We start from the raw sequence: 19581 nt of genomic DNA, 5'->3' as shown, positions 1-19581 counted from the left end.
ACGCCTTCCTGGCAACGCCCAAATGCCCTCCTGCCGTGCAAACACTGGCAGCAGCAGCAGCAGCAGCAGTAAGTGCATGCCCACTGCCACCCCTTCTCCTTTCACACCTTGTATCAGCTTTAATCCAGTCCAGTGCTGCCTGCTGAGCAGCACTGACCAACACTGCCTGGGCCCAGGCTTTTATCTCTGAGGCCCCATTATGATGTCAGAAAGCTGGCTCTGGCTCCTGAGGTCTCCACTATGACACGTGCAAAGTTCCGTCTGAACTTTATATAAGACGGTGCGGCTCAGTCAGTCACTCAGTGTTGCCTGAGAGGGCAACACTGCAACAGCCGGCCCCCAGGCTGTCTTTTTTTTGCACAGCTAGTTGCCTCCAGGAGGCCACAAGAGGGAGACAAGGGACTGCAAAATAGAAAATAGGCATCCACCAACTTTACAGACAACTTGTTCTCCTTGCTCCTACAACCTCCATCCTTGCACAGTTTGTTATTCTTCCAGGTAACATAGTAACAAATCCAAATTGCTGCTCTCTTTGTAGGCAAGCAAGGGTTTGTTGCAACTGCAATTCTTACTTCTTCTTGAAATGTAGGGACCACAGTACATTCCATCACATCCATCTAGTGTACACAGGTAGGTCCATTGTGACGGGCGGGCGGGCGGGCTGGCTGCTTTAATGGCTGTTTGCTGTTCCCCTACTTCACTCCACTATTTGACTATGGTGCTGCATCAATCAGTCGCTGGCTCAGGTGCAGCTCTTTAACCTACCTAGGAGGGAGGGCGGAGAGAAGACAAGGAAGGTGAATGAGCTGTTCCAATGCGAAATGCCGGAAACACAGAAACACAGACGACACAAAACAAGAGGTGGCAATGTATTAATTAATTGCATTTAATAAATTAGCTCATTATCACACATGACTGTACAAATGCATTGTCCAACAGGTGTTGAAATAATGGTATTAAAAGGGGAGATCCCATCCGAAAGACAAAAACAATGGCAAACACAAAAAGCACTTTTGGAATCTGATTTTAGTAAACACATAAGGAAAGGGTGCACCGGTCCTGGAAATACTGCAATACCAGGTCAATGCGTGGAGTGGACAGAGCAAGCTCTATTTCCATCTCCCTGTTCTAAAAATCCATTTAATATATGGTCCCCAGATAGGGGACGTATCAGATATTAAACTGATAAGAACAGATTTTTTTTTTTTTTTTTTTTTATTAAACCATTCAGGTTATTTTAATAAAACCGAGAATTGTAGTTTGAAACAAACTACCTCTCTATTTATCAAAAATCATCATACTGGTTCGTTATTTATTTTTCAACACAATACAGAAAATCATAAACAATATTCCCTCAAACTAAGTGCCTCCATTTCATCATTCGCCATATACCTTCCGCATCCATACCTCTCTCTAGATCCCATTTATAATAAAAATACAATTTAGCCAACACCATTCTAACCACCTCATCCATCTCAAAAACCTCTCTTCTATATACATTCAAATTCCTCGTATCCCATAATACCTCTTTCACGCACGTCAAAAAGATCCACAACACTCTGTCCTTTTCGCTACCCAGACTACACAGACCGAATAAAGCAATTTCATACGTCAATTTCTTCAATCCAGTCAATTCTTCACACAAGCCACTCAACTTTTCCCAAACATCCTTTGCATGCTTACACGACCAAAACACATGACTCACATCCTCGTCATCACCACAACCTTCTCTCGGACACCTCTCAGACGCAACCAAGCCTCTCCTTTTTTGAACACACCTCACAGGCAACACACCATGTACCGACATCCATAACAAATCCTTCTGCTTATTCGACACATCATACGTAACAATCTTCTTCCACACAGTTTTAGACTCATTCGAATTCAAACCATTTACAGAACACATCACATTATTCATACACATTTTCCTCACAACATTCCTATCACTCAAAAACCTCTCCATTCTCACATCTTCTAGCTGGAACTTATTTATAAATTTCTCAACTCCCAAATACCACCCCGTGCACTGAAAAGCAATAGGTTTGCATAAATTCCTTTCCTTCCACCTTAACCGCCGAATCACCGTTCCAGCTAAATATTCCATCATTCCGGAGGTCTTGGATTCCTTTAATAAAAGTTCAACAAAAAAACGTACACAGTTTAACCCGATAAATATTTCCAAATTCGGAAAATCCAAGCCTCCGTTGCGCCTGCTTTTCATTAAGATGTCCCTTCTTGCTTTTTCTATCCCGCTCCCCCATAAAAAAAGGAACAAAATTCTATTTACTCTTTTCAGAGTTAAGGCATTAGGAAGAAAAACCAAAGAAATATATAAGATCATTGGTAAAATAATACTCTTAACGACTAATACTTTCCCCGAAAAAGAAAGGTCCCTCATTCTCCACATTTCCAACTTACGCGCAATCCTACCACCCACTTCCTCCCAACTTTCTCTCCCTTTCAAATCATCGTCAAACACTATCCCTAAAATTTTCACCCCATTCACCTGTTCCATGTCAGAATCACTCACCCTTTTGTTACTAAAGAAGATTTTAAATTTACTCTTACCCCAATTAATTTTAAAAGCAGACGCAATACAGAACAGATTCACAATCAACTTCACTCTAGACATATCGTACACAGAATCACACAAAACGCAAATATCATCCATATATCCTAGAGCCTTTACTCGTTTTCCATCACTCCCAGGCACCAACAAACCTTTCACTACTTTATCATTCCTAATCATTTGTAACAACGGTTCAATCGCACAAATAAATAAAATGGGAGACAACGGACAACCCTGACGCACACCTGACATAATTTCAAACGGTTCTGAGAAAAACCCATTCACCTGCACACAACTCTTTGCATTCGCATATAAATTTTCCAGCAAACTCACAAAACGAAACGGAAAACCCATTCTTACTAACACTTTAAACAAAAACATATGCGCCACACGGTCAAAAGCTTTTTCAAAATCTAACGCACATACAATCACCTCCTTATTCCGATACTTACAATCTTCAAGCATATCCCGCACCAACGCCACGTTATCATGCAATTTTCTTTTCGGTACCGCACACACCTGATTTTCATCTATCACACATCCAATCACTTCTTTCATACGGTTCGCAATCAATTTAGAAAAAATTTTATAATCCGTATTTAATAGAGTTATTGGTCGCCAATTTTCCAAACGCTTTTTATCTCCTTTTTTGTACAACAAAACAACCATACCTTTCTTCATCACATCACACATGTTTGTCCCAGAAAACAACACTCTCATAACGTCAATCACATCCTTCCCAATCACATCCCAATACTTCTTATAAAATTCTACTGGTATCCCATCACACCCTGGAGACTTATTGTTGGCCATACTTCCAATTACATCCTTAACTTCATCATCCATAATCTCACCAAGCAAAAAGGAATACTCACTTTCAGGAACATATTTACACACAACATCCAAAAACTCATCATCCTCCCCCAAATCACACGTTTTCACATTATACAGTTCATTATAGAAGTCAAACACCACATCCATCACATCCTTACCAGACACCTCTTTATCATCCTTATCCAATAACACATTCATTCCACTTTTCCCACCACACATTTTTTTAAAGAAAAACCTAGTGCACTTCTCATGCTTCTCTCTAACCTCCACCTTAGATCTAAAAATTATTTCATTCCCCTTCACCCGAAACCAATCAGTTATATCTTTTTTTGTTTTTTCCAAGTCATGTTGCACATCCATCCCCATAGCTTTACACTCACGCAAAAAAGACATCCTCCTGTTGAGAAGAGAGTACTGCAACCTTTTCCTTTTTGCTCTCCTATATCCCAACTGCCTAAAGAACCCACCAATTTTCTTCTTCACCCACACCCACCATTCACACACATTACGGAAAGCACGTTTTTTCCTTACCCAAAACCCATATTTTTTTACAAACATACTTTTAACTCTCTCTTCAGCCAAAAAACTAACATTCATCCTCCATACCCCTTTACCATAAAAGAAATTATTTATCTCAAACACCCCCATCAAACACTCGTGATCCGAAAAGCAAACCCTTTCTTGTGTGTATTCCACACATTTCATTGCAGTCGCAGAAAAGAAAAAGAAGTCCAGACGTGAATCAGTCCTCCCATCGTCTGCATGGTATGTAAATGGTCCAGGTTTCTGGGATACAGCGTCCTGCAAAGAAAAATCTAACAGTAATTGTTTCCAAAAATTCCCAGTTATGTCAACCTTGGATTCAGTGGATCCAGCACGAGCCTGCTTTTCAAAAATGCAATTGATATCACCAACAATGATGACCGGGACTTTGCCATGCAAAAAAAACTTTAACTTTTCAAAAAGCGCCAATCTCTCTTTTTTGTCAGCATTTGCATATATGTTGATTAGTTTGAAAGTCCAACCCCTATAGGACAACAATAGACAAACACATCTTCCTTCTTGGATAATTTCTGTTTGCTTAATAATAAACTCTTTGCTGTGAAACAATATGCCCACTCCATCATTCCTGTTTTGGGTGGAAAAAGACCAGACCGCTTCACCATGACTCCATTCACTTTTTTTAGGCATTTTTGATAAGCCGCATTCCTGTACACAGATGATATCACTGCCTTTACAAGACAGGTAATCCAATACAGTAGCCCGCTTATGGCTAGATGTGAAAACCCTCACGTTCTGAGAAAGGATTTTAATTCTCAAAGACATTTAGTAAGGTCATGTTTAGACAAATGGAAAAAAGGACATGACACACATCAAGTTCCAGCAAAATGCATTGCTTTCTCCAAATTTGCCACATTTTCTTCATTCAGAAACCCTTCCCCAGGGGAACTGGGTGCTTCTGAGCCTGCCCCAACAGACTTAGGGCTAGTGCTTGAGTCAGTGTCCAGTACGGAAAAAGGGTTAGAGTGCGCCACATCCTCTAAAGAGCCTCTCTTCAGCCTTTTCACAGCCTTACCAGACTTGCCCCTTTTGGAAACAACTTTATAAAATATTGCAGCATTAGTAGCGCTAGGCATCCTGGCTTCCCTCTCATCCTCCTCTGATACCGACCATTCCACCTGAGCTGACTCATCCATTTTGGATTCTGGGCTGGAGAACTCCTGAATTTGCATACTTGCACCATGCTCTGGAGATGCACACCCAGTAGGTGGCGCTGCTGCTCCACTTTCCACTGATTCAACAACAGGTGTACTGGCATCAGCCTGTTCCACAGGAGGGACCACACCCAAAACCATACTGCCAGTATCAGCAACTACCTTTGCACAGGACTCTGCTTTCTCAGGCTTCTGAAGGGCAGATACTGCAACACTGCTGGTAGGCTCTTTATTTTTAGCCGATGTAGAGGCCACAGAACCAGTAGGTCCTACTTGCCAACCAGGTCCTCTCTCCAGACCATGAAACAGGCTTACTTTTGGGCATTTCCTACATGTGTGTCCAGGCAATCCACAAATGTCACACATAGGTGGAGAAGGGCAAGCATTTGCTTCATGCCCAGACTTTTTGCAATTACGGCACAATTTGCCTTTACACTCCTCTTTAGTGTGGCCATACATGAAACATGACCTACAGAAACACGGCATGTCCTGGTAGTACAAATAACCTTTGTTTCCACCAATTGAGAAATTGGCTGGGGGATTCATTACCCCTCCAATGCAGCTGGAGTCTGGCTTCAAACGCACCCAATATTTTATGTCACCATTAAACACCCCCCAATGATTTTTTTGCTCCACACCTCCTCTGACATGGGTACAATAGTGAGCCAAAAATGCCTTGACCAGCCTTCTGTCCAAAAAAGGGTTGTACATATGTATAGTTACACATTTTTCAACTGCAGAAAAGAGAGGTTGAACTTCAACATACCGCAAGGCCTCATGCAAATGTTTCTCTTTCAAAAACTGAAACGTATTCAGACAGTAAGCAGCTTCAAAAAAAGATACGTCATATGTACCAATGTTAGAAAAGGATTGTATACAGAATACCTGATCCAAATCAATGCAAGCCAAGTCCAAGAGAATTGTCTCGATAACGTGTGCAGTTCCATAATCGTCCTTCTTCTGTCCATTTACAACGAACCGGATGGTATTCCTGACAGCAGCCATGTTTCCTGAATGCCCAGCGGCACGATGATCGCCCTCAGAACGCCGGAGTCTCCTCCACGAAAACCAGCCCCCCGGCCCAGACCAAGGCAATAAACCCTGATCTGAGCCAAAAGGCCGAGAAGCGATAACCCGAACGGGCCACGCGTTGACCGAGCCTGCCCAATACTGCTGTTCACCCCTTGCAGCGATTCAGCCTACTCCTAGGCAATTCCATGGGGCCCTGCAGGCTCACACACACTCACAGCTACGCGAGAGGTGAATAAAGGCCGGAGAGGAAGCAAGACAGGATTTGCTTCTTTTGCTTGCACCACAATGCAGTGCTGAAAGAGGAGGAATCGACATAAAAACGCCTTCCTGGCAACGCCCAAATGCCCTCCTGCCGTGCAAACACTGGCAGCAGAGCAGCAGCAGCAGCAGTAAGTGCATGCCCACTGCCACCCCTTCTCCTTTCACACCTTGTATCAGCTTTAATCCAGTCCAGTGCTGCCTGCTGAGCAGCACTGACCAACACTGCCTGGGCCCAGGCTTTTATCTCTGAGGCCCCATTATGATGTCAGAAAGCTGGCTCTGGCTCCTGAGGTCTCCACTATGACACGTGCAAAGTTCCGTCTGAACTTTATATAAGACGGTGCGGCTCAGTCAGTCACTCAGTGTTGCCTGAGAGGGCAACACTGCAACAGCCGGCCCCCAGGCTGTCTTTTTTTTGCACAGCTAGTTGCCTCCAGGAGGCCACAAGAGGGAGACAAGGGACTGCAAAATGGAAAATAGGCATCCACCAACTTTACAGACAACTTGTTCTCCTTGCTCCTACAACCTCCATCCTTGCACAGTTTGTTATTCTTCCAGGTAACATAGTAACAAATCCAAATTGCTGCTCTCTTTGTAGGCAAGCAAGGGTTTGTTGCAACTGCAATTCTTACTTCTTCTTGAAATGTAGGGACCACAGTACATTCCATCACATCCATCTAGTGTACACAGGTAGGTCCATTGTGACGGGCGGGCGGGCGGGCTGGCTGCTTTAATGGCTGTTTGCTGTTCCCCTGCTCCACTCCACTATTTGACTATGGTGCTGCATCAATCAGTGGCTGGCTCAGGTGCAGCTCTTTAACCTACCTAGGAGGGAGGGCGGAGAGAAGACAAGGAAGGTGAATGAGCTGTTCCAATGTGAAATGCCGGAAACACAGAAACACAGACGACACAAAACAAGAGGTGGCAATGTATTAATTAATTGCATTTAATAAATTAGCTCATTATCACACATGACTGTACAAATGCATTGTCCAACAGGTGTTGAAATAATGGGATTAAAAGGGGAGATCCCATCCGAAAGACAAAAACAATGGCAAACACAAAAAGCACTTTTGGAATCTGATTTTAGTAAACACATAAGGAAAGGGTGCACCGGTCCTGGAAATACTGCAATACCAGGTCAATGCGTGGAGTGGACAGAGCAAGCTCTATTTCCATCTCCCTGTTCTAAAAATCCATTTAATATATGGTCCCCAGATAGGGGACGTATCAGATATTAAACTGATAAGAACAGATTTTTTGAGTTGACTACCCCAACAAAGGAGGTAACCGTTTATTTAAAATTTTTGACAAAAAAGGATTTACAAATTTTTACATTTTTACAATAAATCAATAAATACACAGGGTTTACAACAATGGTATAATAATAAATACAAGTTATCAGATAAAATCACATAACTTATAAAAGGGCACTTGGTGGCATCAAATTATGGAACTCCATTCACTAAAAAAACCATTTTCTACATAAAACAGGAGAGAGTTTTTTATCTAAAAGAAAATACTTGTGCATCTCACTTAAACAAATGGCTAAAACATCATCCACAGTTAAAACGTCATGTTTAAATAAAAGAATGTTTCTGGCCGCCCACAGAGCTGCTTTGACGCAGTTAGTGATCTTCCATGCCATCATTTTTCGGGTCTGTGTTGGGCATTCCAGACATCCATAAAAAACGCCATCGCTAGTAAATCTCTGTAGTCCTGTAATCTTCTGTGCCAAGGGGAGGATTCTTGACCACACCAATTGTGCGTAGTAGCACTGCCAGAAAATGTGGTAGACTGTCTCATCATCTCTGCAACCTCCCCTTGGACACGCAGCCGAGTTGGTCAGTCCCCTTCGATGCTGGAATGCCCGGCATGGAAGACACTCGTGGGCACAACTCCAGGCCAGATCTTTCTGAGGATTAAAAAGATAATTAATATTTACCATTCTCCATATTTGTTTGCACTTTTGTTCACTAAAATTACTAATGGGGGCTACTAAAACATTTTCTTTTATCTTTTTTAAAACACTTTTACTATTTTGCACGTCTTCAATTCTCTTGCCTTTCAAGTTAAAAAGGTTCACAATTTTCTCTAAAATCTTGTACTGGTCAGGGAGGTTAAAAGCATACGGGGAGCTTAAAACCGTGGAGAACCATCCGTTCCTCCTCATAAAATAACCGGTGTTAAAACGGATAAAATATGACCAGTAGTGATCCTTAAAAGCAGCGTTAAGACATGCAGTAAAAAATTTGATTAAAAGAAAGGTCTTTATGTCAGGGAAATCCTTACCACCCATTAGTTTTGGCATCATCACCTTCTCTCTCCTGAGTTTTTCCATTTTGGAGTTCCATAAAAATGTAAAACAAGCTTTATTTATTTTTTTTAATAAAATATCAGGGGGAGGGAAAACCATACTCAAATATAATAAAATCGGTAAAATCACCATTTTGGTAATTAAAACTTTTCCCTCCATAGTCAGCTTTCTCAAATTCCACATACAAATCTTTTTATTAACTTTTTGTGCCACCAAGTCCCAACTGTTAAAACCATTGTTTAACTCATTGAAGGAGACCCCTAAAATCTGCACAGTCTCTGACACAGGGACTGGAATGTCCTGTAAAATCATATTGCCAATGTTTAAAATGTTACTTTTATTAAAATTGACTTTAAAACCGGAGGAGCAACAAAACTTATAGATCTGTCTTAAAGTTGTTTGCAGTGATAGGGTGTCCCTACACAGTACCGCGACATCATCCATGTACCCCACTACCTTTGCCTCTAGTCCCCCCCCGCCCGGCAGGGGGACTCCACGTATCTGTTTGCTTTTCCTCAAGGTGCACAGTAGAGGCTCAATTGCACAAATAAAAAGTAGTGGGGACAAGGGACACCCCTGCTTCACTCCGGAATTTAAAAGGACATCCTGTGTTTTAAAACCTTTGACTAAAATCTTGCTAGTGCAGTTGTCATAAAAGGCCTTCAGAGACTGTATAAAACCTTCCGGTATACCCATTTTCTCTAAAACCTTAAAAAGATAAAAGTGTGACACTCTGTCAAAGGCTTTCTCGAAGTCGATTGTTAAAACTGCCATTTTGCCTTTCCTCTCCTTTGTGTCATTAATAACATCTTTTAAAAGGTTCAGGTTATCCCATATGCTCCTCCCGGGTATCCCACAGACCTGGTTGGAGTGAATTATTTTGTTTACGACTGCTTTTAATCTATTTGCACAAATTTTAGCCATTATCTTGTAGTCGCAATTTAGCAGTGTAATTGGTCTCCAGTTTTTAATGTCGGTTTTGTCCCCCTTTTTGTACAGCAGGGACACCTCACCTTTCTACCAGGACCCCGGGAGGGCTTTTGTTCTAAAAACTTGTGTAAAAAGAGAGTGGAGATCCTCCTTTAAAACACCGTAAAATAGAACATAAAACTCTATGGGTATACCATCAGGACCAGGAACTTTACCTGTTTTAAAACTCTTGGTAGTTTCTAAAATTTCTTGTTCTGAAATCTCCTGTAATAAAAAGTTTTGGGAGACAGGATCTAAAACAGCATCAACCTCCTTCAATGAGTCATTCATAAAAGCATTGTCAATGTTTTTAACATTAAAAAGATCCGCATAAAACCCATGTACCTTTTTTAAAATATTTTGGGTATTTGTTTCACCTTCAATATTATCCAACAGGGTATGCTTATCATTGATTTTCTTAAAAAAATACCTGGAGCAGGTCTCGTTCTCCTCAAGATGTTTTACCTTACAGCGAAATATTATTTCCTTTCCCCTCTGCTCCAGGCACTGGGAGATCTCTTTTTTAATCTCAATGATCTCCTTATCCACCAGCATACCCTGTTCTCTGAATTTATATTGGGTCTGCAGACGGGTATTTAAATTTGCATAAAATTTGCATTTCTCTTTTGCTTTTCTCATCCCAATCTTAATAAAAAAATCTCTTATTTTAACTTTCATTTTTTCCCACCAGGTGACGATGGGCATATTGGGATGTCTTACCCGTCTGCAGCCTTTGTAAAAGGTAATAAAATCAGCTAAAATTTGCGGATCTTCTAAAAGGGATACGTTTAATTTCCAGGCTTTTTTCGGAGTTCTTCTTTCGTTATCACATTTCACTTTAAAATACAATAACTTATGGTCAGAAAAGACGTTTGGGTTAATATCACATTTAAAAGGCAGTATTTGGTAAGAGCAGAAGATAAAATCAATCCTGGAGCTGCAGGTCACGTTGCTCCAGGTAACGCCGGCCTCTTCACATAAATCCCTGTTACATTTTTTAAAAACATCGGTGAGTTTAAAATCAGTAACAATATCTTTTAAAATTGACGAGGTCTTGTCGTAGTTCCTGCTTACTGAATTAGAGAACCGGCGTTCCCCCTTTAAAATACAATTAAAATCACCCGCTAAAACAAGTGGTTCTGAATCATTAATAAAAAGGGGTAAAATCTCTAGCATTCTAGCTCTTTCATTTCTCTCAGGAGAACCATAAAAGTTTAAAAACTGCCATTTAATACCGTCTATAAAAGCTTTGACCATTAAAATTCTGCCTGGTAAAATTTCATAAAAACTGTCAATTAAAACGTTCCCTTTAAATAAAATGGCGACACCTGCGGCTTTAGATTCGTTAGACCCGGACCACACCGAAGGTCCGAGTCTCCAATCTCTTTCATATTTTTTATAGTCCATGCGATGTGGGATGCAGCATTCCTGTAGGAAAAAAACTGACGCGGTAAGAATAGAGAGGTAATCAAACAGGGCAGCTCTTCTTGTCTTAGAATGCACGCTTCTTACATTTAAGGAAAGACCACATAACTCAGCCATGAGGAAAAGGGAGAGAGACAGTCTTTATAATCTTACCCGAGGTGGCCTCAGCAGTCCTCCGCGTCGCCAGAGACCCCACTTGCACTCTCATAGCCTTCAATTTTGGAGTCCACGGAAAATATGGAGAAGGTAGGAGAGGAACTCCCATCACTTAGCTGACCCCCCGCCATACCTGAGGCACTAATCATAAATGGATCCCATATGGACTCCACGGGCAACATTTCATCTGCTGGAGCTTTTTTGGCAGCGACCTCCCCTTCGATAGGGGCAGGAATTGCGCTCCCTGACGTCTCTGGGACCTCCGTCACCTCGGAGGCAGCTGTCCGTGTATCCCCCAACTGGCTAGAAGGGGGTGGACCTTTAGTTGTCACTTTCGGGGGCACGTCCAGTGGTTTCCCTGCCTTCGCCAATGCAGGTACTTCCATCGGCACCCCCGCTGCCACCTCCGAGTACGCCCTACGTCGCTTGTGTGTCGCTGCCGCTCCGCCCGGGTCCTCTGCCTCAGGTACAGGCTGACCCAGCATCTCTTGCGGACCAGTAGGATCAGCTTCATCCGAACTACCCGTCTCCCCAGTTTCCTGGGGGGGCTTTTTCGTCCGCTGATCACTGGATCGACGCTTGTTCCGTCTCTGCTCTTTTGGGTCACCTGTTTGGGGGGGTCTGCTAGAGGTATCCATCTCATCCTGGCCTTCTCCTTGGGGTTCCTCTCCTTCTGGGGGTACGATCTGGCCTGCTGGCTGCTCGGGACGCCTCGGCCGGACCTCGGGTTGTTCCGATCTGTGGGGACAAAATGCAAAAAGGTGACCAACTCGGCTGCAATATCGACACCTTTTCCCCAGAGGGCAAGTTTTGGCCTCGTGCTCAGAGCTGCCACAGTTCCTACAGGTGCTCTCGCAGGACTCATTGGTGTGACCGTACTTTTGGCATTTCCTACAGAATGGAGGCATCCCTGAAAAATAAAAGTCTCCTGCCATATCTCCTAATTTAAAACGTGCTGGCGGCAACATTATCCCTCCTGTAAAATTGGCATCTCTGTAGCATGTCACTAGAAATCTCCATTTAGAGGTCCAGACCCCAACCTCATTCATGACTTTGCCAATACACTTTACCGTTTTAAAATAGGGGGATAAAAAGGACATCACATCTTTTACGTCAGCAAATGGGCAGTACATCTTAATAACAATCATTTTTGTGATGTCCAAAACATGCTCGTAAAAATCCACTCCGTCCAGTCTCGGGTCCTTTTTTACTGCATATGCCGCCAGCAGATCTTGGAATACTCCATTCTGTATAAATGTGATGTCATAGGTTCTTCTTCTTGGGTAGTCCTGCACTGCCAAAATCTCCCTCTTTTGGACATTGAAAATGCCAACAAGCACGGTCTCCACCACGAATTTCAAGCCGCAAGTCGTCGCCTTCTCCTCCGAAAGAATAACTCGCACGGTATTCTTAATCCGGGCATACGCCGGTATGTCACCTGGATTTTCATCCATAGTGAATCTTTTATTTTTTTGGAATAGTCACGCCACCCGTTGGTGACGTAACGTCTACGCAGCCTCCCCTTTTCGGCCGAAGCCTACACGGGGGTATGTGGATCGCAACTCGTTGCTCAGGACTAAGCCTCTCTCCCAAATAGCAGCACGGGGGTGAAGTCCAGGCGAACCTGGACGATCCCCCGAGGCCGAGAGAGAGGGTACCTGAGCACCTCCTAACCAAGACCAGGCAGCACTGACTACAAGTAATCAGAACTACACTTGATCTCAGCCAGAAGGCCGAGAAGCGATAACCCGAACGGGCCGCGCGTTGACCGAGCCTGCCCAATACTGCTGTTCACCCCTTGCAGCGATTCAGCCTACTCCTAGGCAATTCCATGGGGCCCTGCAGGCTCACACACACTCACAGCTACTAAGCGGGAGGTGAATAAAGGCCGGAGAGGAAGCAAGACAGGATTTGCTTCTTTTGCTTGCACCACAATGCAGTGCTGAAAGAGGAGGAATCGACATAAAAACGCCTTCCTGGCAACGCCCAAATGCCCTCCTGCCGTGCAAACACTGGCAGCAGCAGCAGCAGCAGCAGTAAGTGCATGCCCACTGCCACCCCTTCTCCTTTCACACCTTGTATCAGCTTTAATCCAGTCCAGTGCTGCCTGCTGAGCAGCACTGACCAACACTGCCTGGGCCCAGGCTTTTATCTCTGAGGCCCCATTATGATGTCAGAAAGCTGGCTCTGGCTCCTGAGGTCTCCACTATGACACGTGCAAAGTTCCGTCTGAACTTTATATAAGACGGTGCGGCTCAGTCAGTCACTCAGTGATGCCTGAGAGGGCAACACTGCAACAGCCGGCCCCCAGGCTGTCTTTTTTTTGCACAGCTAGTTGCCTCCAGGAGGCCACAAGAGGGAGACAAGGGACTGCAAAATGGAAAATAGGCATTAACCAACTTTACAGACAACTTGTTCTCCTTGCTCCTACAACCTCCATCCTTGCACAGTTTGTTATTCTTCCAGGTAACATAGTAACAAATCCAAATTGCTGCTCTCTTTGTAGGCAAGCAAGGGTTTGTTGCAACTGCAATTCTTACTTCTTCTTGAAATGTAGGGACCACAGTACATTCCATCACATCCATCTAGTGTACACAGGTAGGTCCATTGTGACGGGCGGGCGGGCGGGCTGGCTGCTTTAATGGCTGTTTGCTGTTCCCCTACTCCACTTCACTATTTGACTATGGTGCTGCATCAATCAGTGGCTGGCTCAGGTGCAGCTCTTTAACCTACCTAGGAGGGAGGGCGGAGAGAAGACAAGGAAGGTGAATGAGCTGTTCCAATGTGAAATGCCGGAAACACAGAAAGACAGACGACACAAAACAAGAGGTGGCAATGTATTAATTAATTGCATTTAATAAATTAGCTCATTATCACACATGACTGTACAAATGCATTGTCCAACAGGTGTTGAAATAATGGGATTAAAAGGGGAGATCCCATCCGAAAGACAAAAACAATGGCAAACACAAAAAGCACTTTTGGAATCTGATTTTAGTAAACACATAAGGAAAGGGTGCACCGGTCCTGGAAATACTGCAATACCAGGTCAATGCGTGGAGTGGACAGAGCAAGCTCTATTTCCATCTCCCTGTTCTAAAAATCCATTTAATATATGGTCCCCAGATAGGGGACGTATCAGATATTAAACTGATAAGAACAGATTTTTTTTTTTTTAAGTTGGCTACCCCCTCGCGGGGGTGTCAATGATTTATTACTTAAAATTCAAAAAATATTTACAATGAATTACAGCTTTTTACAATGAATTACAGTAATAAAATCAATTTACATAAAAATACATAAAAGGGGACATGGTGGCAAATTCTTATATATTGGAGTTCCATTCTTTTACAAACCATTTATTTGAAAGGGTGGCATTTCTTTTTTTATCTAATAAATAATAAATGTACATCTCGCTAAAACAAAGACCTAAAACATCGTCAACAGATAAAACATCGTGCTTAAAAATCAGGATGTTCCTGGCCTTCCACAGAGCTTCTTTTACGCAGTTCATCGTCTTCCATGCAATAGTCTTTTGGTTCGCGGTTGGGCATCCAAAGAGTCCATATAAAATCATTTCGTAAGTCAAGTCCTTTAGGTCTGCCATCTTCTTCATTAGAGGGAATATCTTTATCCAAATATGTTTAGTAAAATCGCAAGTCCAAAAAATATGACGCACGGTCTCCTCAGCCTGGCAGCCTTCCCTCGGACAGATGGCAGACCTCGCGAATCCTCTCCTGAATTGGAATGCCCGGCATGGAAGACATTGATGAACGCAGCTCCAGGCCAGGTCCATCTGTGTATTAAAAAGATAAAACACGTTAACCATTTTGAAGATAAAAGCACAGCGTTCATTATTAAAATTTTCAATATTAGTGACGACTTCATTTCCTCTTATGTCTTTTATAAGTTTCTTACTGTTTATCATGTCATTAAAATTTTTCCCTTTAAAATTAAACAAGGCCACTATTTTCTCTAAAATCACGTAATTTGCTGGTAGATTAAAAGCATAAGGTGAGGTTAAAACAATTTCAAACCACCCCATCCTTCGCATAAAAAACCCAGTATTAAAACGTAGAAAATAAGACCAATGATGTTGTTTAAAAAGAGAATTAAGACAGAAACAAAAGTACTTGATTAAAAGAAACCTATTAAAATCTGGAAAGTCTTTGCCACCCTTTGGTTTGATTTTCATTACCGTCTCACGTTTAAGTTTCTCCATTCTGGAACTCCAAAAGAAGGTAAAACAAGCTTTAGTAATTTTTCTTAATAAAACCGTGGGAGGAGGGAAAACCATGCTTAAGTATAAAAGCAAAGGTAAAATTATCATTTTAATTATTAAAATTTTTCCCTCCATGGTAAGCTTCCTCATGTTCCACATGCATATTTTTTGATTTACCTTCTGCGCCACCATGTCCCAACTGATAAAACCATTGTCGTACCCACTGAAGGAGACACCTAAAATTTTAATATTATCAGACACAGGAACCGGTATATCTCTAAGAGCCATGCTTCCTATGTTTAAAATATGACTCTTGCTGAAGTTTACTTTAAAACCGGAAGCACAGCAATAAAACTCGATTTGCCTAAGGGTTCTCTGAAGCGACAGGGCGTCCCTACATAAAACCGCCACATCATCCATGTACCCCACTGCTTTGGCCTCTACGCCGCCTCCCCCGGGCAGGGGGACTCCACGGATACACTTATCGCGGCGAATTGCGCATAACAGAGGCTCCAATGCACATATAAAAAGCAGTGGGGACAAGGGACACCCCTGCTTCACCCCAGAGTTTAAAAATACGTCCTGTGTCTTAAAACCATTCACTAAAATTTTGCTGGTGCATTCTCTGTAAAAGGCTTTAATAGATAATAAAAATCCTTCAGGTATACCCATACGTTCTAAAACCTTAAAAAGATAAAAATGAGAGACACGGTCGAACGCCTTCTCAAAGTCTATAGATAAAATGGCTAATTTAACTTTTCTAGACCTCGTGTCCTCAATCACGTCTTTTATTAGGTTTAAATTATCCCAGATGCTGCGGCCTGGCACCCCACACACCTGGTCAGAGTGTATAATGTGGGGTATTATGGCTTTTAATCTATTTGCACATATTTTAGCCATAATTTTATAGTCGCTATTTAGAAGGGTTATTGGTCTCCAATTCTTTAAAACTGCGATGTCACCCGTCTTATACAGCAGGGAGACCTCACCCTTCCGCCAGGACTTAGGCAGCATCTTGGAATTAAAAACATCAGAAAAAAGGTTAAAAAGATCCTCTTTTAAAATGTCATAAAATTTTACATAAAACTCACTGGGTATACCGTCCGGTCCGGGAACTTTCCCTGTTTTAAAACTCTTAACAGTTTCTAAAACCTCCTGCTCCGTCAGCTCCTGTAATAAAAAATTCTGGGAGACAGGGTCTAAAACAGTAGTAATCTCCTTCAGTGAGTCACGCATAAAATTATGATCCACAGTCTTAACATTAAAAAGGTCAGTGTAAAACTCATGAACTTTACTTAAAAGACCCTGTACATCTGACACCCCTTCTATATTTTTGATAATTGCCTTTTTGTTATTTATTTTCTTAAAAAAGTACCTGGAGCAGGTCTCGTTCTCCTCCACATGTTGTATTTTTGAACGGAATATAATCTCTTTACCTTTCTGCTCCAGGCACTGGGCTATCTCCTTTTTCAAATTGGTGATGTCATCTTTAACGTCTATGTCATGATCTTGCATTTTGCACAGGGTCTGCAGACGGGTATTGAGAATTTTAAAAAAAGCGTATTTCTCTTTGGCTTTCGCCACGCTTTTCTTAATAAAAAAATCTTTTATTTTCTTTTTCATTTTCTCCCACCATGCACTGATGGGAGTACGTGTGTCTCTTACCCGCCTGCTTTCTTGGTAAAATTCAATAAAATCTGCTAAAACCTGTGGATCGTCTAAAAGGGAAACATTCATCTTCCAGGACTTTTTACATACAATATTATTAAGATCATGCTTTACTTTAAAAGATAAAAGCCTGTGATCTGAAAACACATTGGTTAAAACTTCACAATTAAAAGGCAGTAAATTTTCAGAACAAAAGATAAAATCAATCCTGGAGCTACAGGTGGCGTTGCTCCAGGTAACGCCGGCTTCCTCTGGACTGCTCCTGTTACATTCTTTGTATATGTCTTTTAATTTAAAATCAGTCACGATATCCTTGAGCAGTCCAGAGGTCTTGTCATAGTTCCTACTCGTACTGTTGGTAAGCCGGCGTTCTCCTCTCAGGATACAATTAAAATCACCTGCGAGGATAAAAGGCTCAGATGTGTTGATAAAAAGCGGTAAAATCTCCAGCATCCTCGCTCTTTCGTTCTTTTCTGGTGATCCGTAAAAATTTAAAAACTGCCACTTTACACCATCAATAAAAGCTTTAACCATTAAAATACGTCCTGGTAAGATTTCTTGAATAAAATCAATTAAAACGTTTCCCTTAAAAAGAATGGCGACCCCTGCTGATCTGGACTCGTTGGATCCAGACCAGACGGATGGACCATACTTCCAATCCTTTTTGTAATTTTCATATCTCATTGTATGGGGAATGCCGCACTCCTGCAGGAAAAATACAGAGGCTGCCAGGCAAGATAAAAAATTGAAGAGAGCAACCCTTCTCACTTTTGACTTGGCGCCCCTCACGTTGAGGGAGATTCCCATGAGCTCAGACATCGTGGAGAGTTAAAGCAAAATTCTGATTTTAAAATAATAAATAATAGGCGTACTTAAAATCAGATTGCTCCTCCACCAGCAATACCCGAAACCTCACTTGAACTCATGGCCCCGCCCTCATCCGACTCAACTGAAAAGAGGGACGAGGCAGGAGAAGAACTACTGTCGCTGAGAGCTGAGCCAGCAACACTCACCTCGTACACGGGGAGCCCAGACTCGCACAGCCTCACCTGGGTCTCTCTCGGTTGACCGACTGGGTCCATGTCTGGTGGGTCCCCCAAGGGCCCCGCCTCTCCCCCCTGGGCCCGTGAAGGCCGGTCTAGAGGGGGAGGTTGTGCGCATGGCGGGGTGTCCGATAATACGGAGGGAGCAGTGCCCGTCCTCCTCACCAGTGCAGGCGAGGAGGGGGTCCCAGGAGGAGCCACATCTTTCCGCACGGACGTATCCATCTGCTCCTCCCCTGTCTCCCTCCTACTGGCACGTTCTTGCTTCCCCTTTTTACGGGGACCCACCTGTACCCAGTTTTCTCCTTCCGAGTCGGTCTCTAGAGACCCAGGATTAGGAGCAGGCCCGGCACCGCCTGAGCAACCAGCCGTCTGGGATGCCACAGATTCATCGATGGCCTGCTTCCTCTTGGCCTGCCGTTTTTCCTTGGCGCTGGGCTCCATTTTATCCCCTGAGGTTACTGGCTGAGAGGCACCTGTTTTCGCTTCGGCTGGCCGTACCCTTGAAGCCCAGGTACCTCTCTGCTCTTTCGCCGCAACAGCTTGTTCTCCTCCTTGAGGACGGGACTGCTCTGCTGGTGGAGCACGTGGGGGCACCTCGGGTTGCTCATCTTCTTCGCCTCGGTACCTATGTGGACAAGCATAATAAAGATGACCAGTTTTTTGACAAAAATTGCATTTTTTCTCTCCTGTACATTCTCTCATTGTGTGTTGTTTACTTCCACAGTTCCTGCAGGTGACATCGCAGTTAAAACTGGTATGTCCATAGGTACCGCAGGCCCTGCAGAAGTTTGGCATTCCTGAGAAATAGAGGTCGCCATTCACATTCCCAAGTTTAAAACGAGCAGGTGGTAGCTTCGTTTCTTGGGTGGAGGGGTCCTTTATTAGCGTAACAATAAATTTCCATTTGACGGTCCACACACCGCACTCGTTCATAACTCTCCCCAGAAGCTTAACGTTCTTAAAGTATGCAGCAAGAAACGCTGCCACTTCCTGATCTTTCACATATGGGGAATACATTTTAATCACTACGAGTTTGGTTACTTCAAAAGCGTGTTCAATTACCTGGACTCCCAAGGCCATGAGTTCACCTTGTTGCCTCTCAGCTTTTCCCATGGCATCACGGAGGATTCCTTCTCCCATAAAGGTTACATCGTACACTCCACGCCTTGGGTAGTCCTGGATCGCCAAAATCTCGTTCTTGTGGACCGCCAACCGCTTTTCCAAAATATCGTGGACAAGGAACTTGAGACCACGAGGACCGCCTCCACCCTCTGCCAAGATAAATCTTGCAGTATTCCGCAACCGGGCGTATACCGGCACCGCATCAGGTCCGCCTGCCATTTGCGTGGCCAGGTCGGTACCGCACA

At 43.1% G+C, this 19581-nt stretch overlaps 1 non-coding gene and 2 pseudogenes across 1 annotated transcript; all 3 read right to left on the bottom strand.

Moving 5' to 3' along the window:
* Positions 1–1043: 1043 nt before the first annotated feature.
* LOC142679654 (U2 spliceosomal RNA) lies at positions 1044–1251 on the bottom strand (annotated as a pseudogene).
* A 6263-nt stretch (positions 1252–7514) lies between these two features.
* On the bottom strand, positions 7515–7701 carry LOC142679597 (U2 spliceosomal RNA). The gene has a single exon (XR_012852820.1). It is a non-coding gene; the product is annotated as a U2 spliceosomal RNA (small nuclear RNA).
* A 6588-nt stretch (positions 7702–14289) lies between these two features.
* On the bottom strand, positions 14290–14514 carry LOC142679636 (U2 spliceosomal RNA; annotated as a pseudogene).
* Between the last annotated feature and the right edge of the window lie 5067 nt (positions 14515–19581).

Source organism: Rhinoderma darwinii (assembly GCF_050947455.1).
Source record: "Rhinoderma darwinii isolate aRhiDar2 chromosome 2 unlocalized genomic scaffold, aRhiDar2.hap1 SUPER_2_unloc_55, whole genome shotgun sequence".
NCBI classification, from domain to species: Eukaryota; Metazoa; Chordata; class Amphibia; order Anura; family Rhinodermatidae; genus Rhinoderma; species Rhinoderma darwinii.
The sequence above is the reverse complement of the archived record's forward strand: the minus strand, read 5'-3'. Positions and strand labels throughout refer to the sequence as shown.